Raw genomic sequence first — 9230 nt, forward strand, 5'->3', positions numbered from 1 at the left:
TAAAGATACACAGATGAATTAGATGTTAGCTAATAGGGTAGACAAGCACATACACTATGGGTAATTTATTCTATCTGGCAAGATTAGGCAGTATTTTCATGTCAGAGGTGACATCTAAGTGAAAATGATAAATGTGCAGAACTTTGATGAGGGAAGGGGGGAAGGCATTCCAAGCACAGTAAGAAAGTATAGAAGTGCTCATGGAATAATGCTGAAACCAGTATGACTGGAGAGCAGGCAGTACAGCCAGGAATAGAAAGAGATGAAATATGAAAGTAGGAAGTGTTACAGACAAGGGTTCTTGGCCTACCCCAATCAACAGAAATTGACCAGAGGCCAGGCAAGAAATTCAGGCAAGGCTTTATTGGGGCCCCTGCTGCACCAGGGGGGAGTGAAAACAAGTAACAGGTTCCCTTGCTTGCTGGCTCCCTGAGGGGGAGCAAGCTTGTTCCTTATACCGGGTGAGGGTAGGGGTGTGTCCAGGGGTGGCTTAGGTGTTTTGCTCACTCCTTAAGTGGCGTTGTGTGCAGGGGGAGTGCGCAGTACCCTGCTTTTGCTCCAGGCTCTTCAAAATTGGCAGTTGGGTTTTTTTGGTCTCTTTGTATCTTTTGGATCCAGAATTTGCCCCAGCTGTGCCTGCATGCAGTCCCATATAGTTTCTTTGTATTTTATTGCTCGAGGAGAGGTGTGTCCATGTGCAAACACTGCAGCACTGCAGCAAAGGGTCCCAGGTCCCAGCCTGTCTCAGAAGGACTCTGATTTTGCAAGCCATTTTCCTGAGAAATTAGGGATATTTATTAACTTTGCAAAAGGCCCGATCATAGTGTTGTTGGAAGCAGGATTCAGTAGCTTAGGCACTTGAAAAAGTCTTCAAGACTCATGACTTTCCAGACTACTCGCTATATGCCATACTCCTCGATGAGATACTCTTGAATTCACAGTGTCAGGAAACATTTATCCCAGAATAAAACAAGTTCCCCAACTCTGTTTGGGGTTTCATGGTGAAGTTCCCTCTGTTCAGGATATATTCTGGGGCTTCCCTGGTGTCGCAGTGGTTAAGAATCTGCCTGCCGATGCAGGGGACACGGGTTCGTGCCCTGGTCCAGGAAGATCCCACATGCCTCGGAGCAGCTGGGCCCGTGAGCCATGGCCACTGAGCCTGTGCGTCCGAATAAAAAAGATATATTCTGTTCTCCCTTCTTCTGCTCAGACACGTCAGTAAAATTTTAAGATTTCCAAGAAATGAAAACTAGCTTCTAACGAGAAAGAAAAGGAACTCTTGAGTATATAATTGAGTGTATAAGAAACATAATTAGAATCAGAAAGATATAACTGATACTACAATTTTCCAGGAGCCCTTAACGTGAGAAACCTGAAACATGCCCCTTATGATGGGGACTCACGTTAAAGTAAAGAGGAAGCCCCCAGTCTGGAGAGTGAGCTCTGCCAGGAAAGAGGAAGGATAACTGAGAAGTAGACCTTCAACTGGTTTGCTGTCCCCATTGCCTGTTTCTCTCAGTGTTTGCTGGGAAGGGCAATGAGCTGTGCCACCCTTCCTTTTACTGGGGGATTTGGTTGTCACCTCTCTCCTCTGTAACATTTCAAGTTTCCTGGGAAAATGAAATTAGTTCTTTCTCGAGCATATGGCTGATTCACTTTGTTGTGCAACAGAAACTAACACAGTATTGTGAAGCAGTTATACTCCAAAAAAGATCTATTTAAAAAAATGAATATCATGTTATATGTCAATTATATCTCAATTTTAAAATAAATGAAAACCTGCATGTTGCAAAAAAGAAAAGGTGGTAGCACCTGTTAAACACACAAGTAATTATATTAACAGCACCATCTGGAGCTTCTTGGGGTAAGTGCTCAGGAAAGGGAGAGAGATTGAAAAGAACACGACTACTACTATTGAAAAGCAAACATTAAAATAAAAGAAATAGAGTCTGAGACATCAGTACAAACTCAAGTTTAGCTTAATGTAATAGAGATGACAGGCAGAAATAATTACATATTTGTGTGTATGCACATGCTAGAATACATACACATATATCCTATCCACTGAGAGGGCCTAGAAGAAATGACACCTCAGAAGCTATGAGCACACTCAGCACCCACATCTTGGTTTCTCCATCATTTTATCATAATGAAAGGAACCAGAGGTCCTTAGAGAAATGGCTGCTCTAGGACTGGGGTAGGGAATATACAAGATGAGGCTGGCACTTGTCATAGTACAAGAAAGTAAGAAATGGCTAAAAGCAAAACACAAATGATGGTGCTGTGTCAAAGGGGCACATCTCCCCAATGGCCAAAGCAGCAACGATCTGAACAACAAATTAAATGGTGTAGTACTGAATATAGCCCAAAGTATCCAAGTAAATATCCATAAATAAATGATTGCATAAATACAGAAATGAGGGAGAAAAGTCTTCTATACAGAGGAATTGTAAATAACTTACAAAGCTACTCCCCCATCAAGGAAGTGGAGCTTAATTCACCACCACAACCTCTATCACCACACCTGAGTGTGGGCTTCACGTGGGGACTTGCTTTCAAAGAGTAGAGTGGAGAAGACTGTGAAATACTTAGTTGTTCTGGTGGCTAAGGTTAACATCATCAATGACAATCATGTTGATAGCAGGTACCCTGGATATGAAGTGATGAAAATGGCAATTCGTCTCTGGGATCTTCCTCCCCAAGACCCATAACCCCACTCTATTAGAAAAACATCAGACAAATCCAAACTGAGGAATATTATACAAAATACCAGTACTCTTTAAAACTGTCAAGGTCATCAAAAACAAGGAAAGTCTGAGAGCTGTCACAGGCCACAGACCAGAGGAGACTAAGGAGCGTGAGGAACAAAAGTAATGTGGTATCTTGGATGATGACAGGTGGATTGATAGGTAGACAGATATAGATGATTAACTTTATTTGTGTATGTGTTTTCTTTTCTTTTTCTTTCTTTCCTTTCTTTTTTTTTTTTTTTTTGCCGCGAGTGGCTTGCGTGGATCTTAGTTCCCCGACCAGGGATTGAACCCAGGCCCCTGCAGTGAAAGCGTTGAGTCCTAACCACTGGACAGCCAGGGAATTCCCTAGATGATTAACTTTGGACACAACAGAAAATATCCATATTATTGAAACATCCATGGAACATTAAAAATAATTGACCATTTGGGGCCCTGAAAAAAAGACTGGGGACTTCCCTGGTGGCACAGTGGTTAAGAATTTGCCTGCCAATGCAGGAGACATGTGTTCCATCCCTGGTCTGGGAAGATCGCACACGCCATCATGGGGCAACTAAGCCCACGTGCCCTAGAGCCCACGTGCCGCAACTACCGAGCTCATGTCCTGCAACTACTGAGGCCTGCGTGCTGCAACTACTGAAGCCCGTGCACCTGGAGCCCATGCTCTGCAACAAGAGAAGCCACTGCAATGAGAAGCCTGAGCACCACAACAAAGAGTAGCCCCCACTCGCCACAACTAGAGAGAGCTTGTGCGCAGCAACAAAGACCTAACACGGCCAAAAAATTAATTAATTAATTAATTAAAAAATAAAAATAAGTAAAGGTAATTTAAAAAAAGACTGAACAAATTCCCAAAAGCAATTTATACAGGGCTTTTTTTTCTTCTTACCATAGTGTAACACAGAATTAATAGAAGATGGGTTATTGTGCAATTCACCTTCTTACCTGGCACTATTCTGCACCATTTGACATGTTTTGAGCTGAATTTGTTAACCCTTTTTTGCTCCATTGGAGAAAAGATAACACTATTTGCCTTTTGTTTATTGATCATTCAGGAACCAAAAGTAGAACCCAAGTTTTATGATTTTTACAGAAAAGGAACATTAGGATGAATTTAACTTTGTTATAGCACACTAGAAGGTGATTTCTGTGATTTTCTTAGAATTAAAGAACGGGGATAACTTTAACAATAACCTATATCAGTGTTTCTTGATTTTTTTCCCTCGATATCTAATTTGATTTTTGAAAACTTCCTATTCCCCTACCCCTGTAACCCATGTCTATCTTTATAGGGAGATGTGCCTTAAGAACACTGATATCTGGAAAACTGTCTATCTCTTCATGTACCCACTGATACAGAACTTTATTTTCACTGATTATAGGGTAAAAACTGCAGATAGCTTTGTTTTTGCTTTCCAAAAATAAAATTATAATGTTGAACATGATTTTCCACATTACACATGATCTACCTTCAACTTCCAGGGATTCTGTTATGGACAAAAATCACTGGTCTAAATCAATCCTTAATTTTATATTTGAGAAAAGAAAGACCAGAGAACGTAAATAACTTTCTCAAACTCACACTGTGAAATAATGACCAAGTCAAGTCTTGATTGATAGTATAATGTTCTTTCTCCTAAGTTTGTTGCAAAGTGGAACTTGAGGAAAAAAATAGATTTTAAAAATAGAAATAGAGCCAGAAGCATTTCTCTCCTAGTAAGAAAATTCTCTTCGAAGAGTACGCTCTGAAGACAGCTCAACCAAATTAAAATTTGCCTCTGCGTGTCAATTTTGATCCTGATACACTAAAAGTACAGAAACAATTTATCTTGATATCAAGTTGAAGTCACACTCCCCCAATCGCTCTCTCTCTCTCGTCACTTACAATGCCTCTGTGATAGAAAATGGTTACAGAATTCTGAAATCTATTGTCAAATGCTTTTATGACCTCAATGAATTTTTTCCAGGCACGTAGAGTACTAACTATCCCAGTGGCAACAGGTAAGGTCTGTGCTGTTCTATCAAAAACAGCTGCTAAAGCACTCTGCGGTCTCTTCAGGACACCTCTCTTATTCAGCTCAACCATGAGGGTGGCAACTTTCGCAAATTAGTCACGTGAATAAGTTATTGTAGGAAGCCTTGAGTATGAAGAAAAAAAGTAGTTCAACCAGGAATAACAGCAATGTTTTCCCAGGGTCTAGTTCCACTGAATAGTGTGCAAGCAGAAATAAAATTCTGAGTCGAGTAAGGTGGATGAGGACTTTTTTTTAATGAAGTACATACCAAACATCCTAAAGAATACTGAATGTATAAGCTAAGAGGCAGCTTTTCCACAAATATTTAGCCCTATAGATTCTCTCTCGGCATATACTTAAACCTCCTGTGTGATCTTGGCAAATTAAACTGTGGAACTCAGTTTCCTCAGGTGTATAAAAAGAGGCTTAAGCTAGATACTATCTAAGTTTCCTCTAGCTATAAAATTTGTTTTCATCTAATAAATTAATTTATAAACAGTAATTGCTAAATGTATCCTACAAACAAAAACCATATCATGGAAAGAAGAACAATATTTGTAAAATGACAACTAGCTAAAACTAAAGACCTGTATCTCTTAATTTGTTCTGATTAAAAGTAGTAATCAGCAATTGTAAAATGAAGGTGAACTTATAAACTTTAAATGGAAATCCAGACTATACCATTATTATGGAAGTGGTATAATACCTAGTTTTGTTGATATTATTTATGAAGAATGGTGACATAGTAATGCTCTTTTTTTCCTCAGAAAATGAGGGAAACATTTAGTTTGGAAACAATCAGTTCACACAAAGATAAGGGGTAACAACAGCAAGACTGAATTTTTTTTTCTGGGCAGGGCATGCGTGAGATATACACAGATTTTTTTCATCTATATTTCATTACTATTAAAGTAATCTTCATTACTCTTAGCATACTCTTGTTTTTAATGGTGTCAAATTTTGAGGTGAGTATAGCCCAGAATGCATTATTAGTGTCATTTTAGCTCATTGTTTCTCATTATCAGGCTTGGGAAGGTAGCTGAGTGTAATGCGGTGGTTTTCAAAAAATATTTTTTCAGCAAGTAGATCCATTATGTTCAAACAAATTATAAACACATAAAAGCAGAACAGATCTGATTGAAGATGAACAAAAGGGGAAGCAGAGTCCACACTGTTTCCCTTGAGGTAGATTTTTGAAACTCTGGGGCTTCCAAAATGCTTCCTAGATACCTTTGTTATACTGGAAAACACATGGGGTTTTGAGTTCCCTGTAACTGGGTTCAAATCTCAGCTCACCCACTTAAAAGCTGTGAGATGGGGAGAGAGTTACTGAGATTCAGTTACTCATGTGTAAGAGGCTAACAATAGTAAATAACATAACTGTTTATGATTGTTGTATGGATAGAATGCTCAATAAATATCAATTCACTCCTGCTTTTGTTTAAAATTAAAGATAAAACCACCTGTCCTATAGTTTTAAAAATGGGCATAGTAGCTATCTCCAGATGTAGGCCTCCCAAAATTCAGGTTTAGATATTTCCAATTTGTCTCAGGTGGTTTTTCCTCCCTCAAGTTATTAGTGTCAAGTTTCTTTTTGTCTCAGGGGTTCTAACTATGCCTTACTAGCACCCTTATTATATCTAGTTAAAACTAGATAAACACACACACACACACACACACACACACACACACACACATCAGGGGTTTATTATGAAAACCCCATAATACACAGTGAACGTTCCATGGTTCTTATAGTTTTCTTTTCTAGACAAAGGAAACAAAAATGTGCAAGCTTTTGATTTTAAACTTCAAATAGAACTGTTAAAATTGTTCTTTCACACTAACTTGTATTAGGAGGTTATTAGTATTTTTACTTTGGAGGCCATTCCTTTTTAAAAATCAAATTTGATTATATCTCTCCAAGAATTTATCAGCAAATATAACTTCAGTTCACTCAAAGCAAGACTTAAACATATATATATTTTTTCTGATATAGCTTTTGTTGGCTTAGATTCAGTGCTTAATCTTAAGGTGATGGGAGTGGATGGAGGACAGAAAGACACTATACAAGTAAAAAGGAAAACTGATACCTAGGTTATTTTTCAGCAAATGCATTCAATACTGAGGATCATTCATTCCAGTGCATCAGAGGCAATATTTACTAATTTTTCTTGACCTAGAAATGACACGTGCAATATTTTATATCTCTAAAGCTCTCCAGTTTCATGGCATGATGGTCAAGAGTGAGAGCTCTGGAAGCAGATTGTTTGGGTTAGAATACCAGCTCCATTAATTGTCTTGTGCAAGTTACTTAACAAGACTTGCCTTTGTTTCTTCAACTATAAAATGGGAAAAATAATAGTTACCAACATCAGAGGGTTGGTGGGAGGTCTGAATGAGTTGGAATTGTTAAAAGCTTAAAATACTGCCTGGCACATAGTAAGTACTTAATTATTATTATCAGTATTTATATTTATGCACTGGTGTCCATTCCTATTTATCAAAACTCATTGGATGAGCCCCTCTTCTATGCCAGGCACAGTGACAGACACCTCAGTTGCTAAAACAAATCACCCATCATCTCTGCCCCCAAGAGCTTACAGCCAAGTAGAAAGAAAAAGACTTGATGCTGTGACGCCAAGTTGTAAATCTGTATCAAATTCAGGGAGTCCCGGAATTTAGAGGAGAAAATAAATTACCTCTTTATGTACATTAACCTCTAACTGAAATTTAGCATTTCCTTCAACTACTAATATAGGTGACAAATCACAGTAGTGTTAGCAATGCCTGTGGCTTTGTTTCCAAGAGAAGTTACAGATATTTTCATATCACATTACACTTCTTGCAGGTATCTCAAAATATTATTTGCCCTCATCACTGCTTTGAAATTAATGATAGTCATAAGACTGACCTGCTGCTAGATCTTTAGTAAATTTAAAAAGAAGCACCTATATTAACACATCACAACTTTGTTGGTTTCCCTTATAATCCAATACATTTTATATTTGTGCATTTACAAAAGAAGTTTTCATAGGCTCCATCAGACTGCCAAAGGGGTCCATGGAACAAGAAAGGTTAAAAATCCCAGCACAGAAGTCTCTGTAAGGCCAAGTGGGGACACTGATGAAAAAGGGCACAATAGGAAGGAGTATAAAATGATTTTTTGGGGTAAGAGAAGCTAAGTGGTCTTCAGTTTTTAAAACATACTTAAAAACCATCAACTTGAGATACTAAGGGTAACTTTATGCTGATTGCAAAAGTGCATAGAAATTGAATTTTAAAAACCTGGGTCCAGGGACTTCCCTGGTGGTCCAGGGAAGTGGTTAAGACTCCGTGCTCCCAATGCAAGGGGCAGGGAACTAAGATCCCCTTTGCTGCAGGGTGCAGCCAAAAAAAAAACCAAAAAAACAAAAAAACAAAAAAAAACCTGGGTCCAACTCACAGCTCTGCCACTAAATGAGCAAATCACTTAACGTCTCTGAGACTATTTTCTCTTCTGTAAAATGAAACTAGTGCCAATTTCATAGGATCATTATGACAAAGTGAGGTAATATACATAAAAGCATACTCACAACTATAAAGGTCAAAATGATTGCTCTTCTTCTTTCCTTGCATGTATATCTAGTCCTGTGCTAGGAAATATAAAAGAAATGAACAGGGGCCTTTGCCTTTTAGGAGTTTACCAATTCCAAATATGCATGAAGGCAGAAACAAAGGAAACCCTGGAAAGCAATTCAAATTCAGTGTGAGTTAGGGGACTAAACATACACCTGTCTTTGACAGTGAATTGGCATCGAAAGTCTCAAAAACTGTTGCCACACCAACCTTAAAAATAACAACACAAAATAAATAAGCTGGCCACAGAAGTGACCAATACTGAGGTGATATACAGACATTTTACCTATAGGACAGAGTCTGATTAAGAGTACTGTAATGTAACCAAGAAAACCCCTCAATTAATTCTAATCTGTCCGAGGGTATAAGGATTTTTTTTAGTGTTCTACAAAGCAGACTACAAAAAGGGAGAATTTGTTACTATGCCCCTCCCATAGAATGGATGGCTTTGATTCTCATGACCAGTACTGGTAAGCGACTGTACGTTAAAACCATGTCCATGCTGAAGCCTAGAACGCTACCATGGCATTCCTAAAGGAAATACCCTTTAAGAACATCCCAACTCCTTTGGCCGCATTTTTCTGTTCATCAAAGATTTATAACCTGTGACTCGGTCTTTTTCTTTGACTGTACCTGTATCTCCACCCTCCCGTCATCCCAAAGAACCCTGTATAAATGACAAAGACTGGTAATTCTGCCAGTTACATTTACTGTTAATTCATAAATGAGCATTCTGGTTTATAATTTGATATCTTGCGATTTGCTTAGTGTGCTTTAGTTCTCCAGACCCTGACTGAATTGATGAAACTTCATTTTCTAACCCTGTAAAGCTAAAGATGAGCAGTTTAGC

Source organism: Kogia breviceps, chromosome 11 (genome assembly GCF_026419965.1).
Source record: "Kogia breviceps isolate mKogBre1 chromosome 11, mKogBre1 haplotype 1, whole genome shotgun sequence".
Lineage (NCBI taxonomy): Eukaryota > Metazoa > Chordata > Mammalia > Artiodactyla > Physeteridae > Kogia > Kogia breviceps.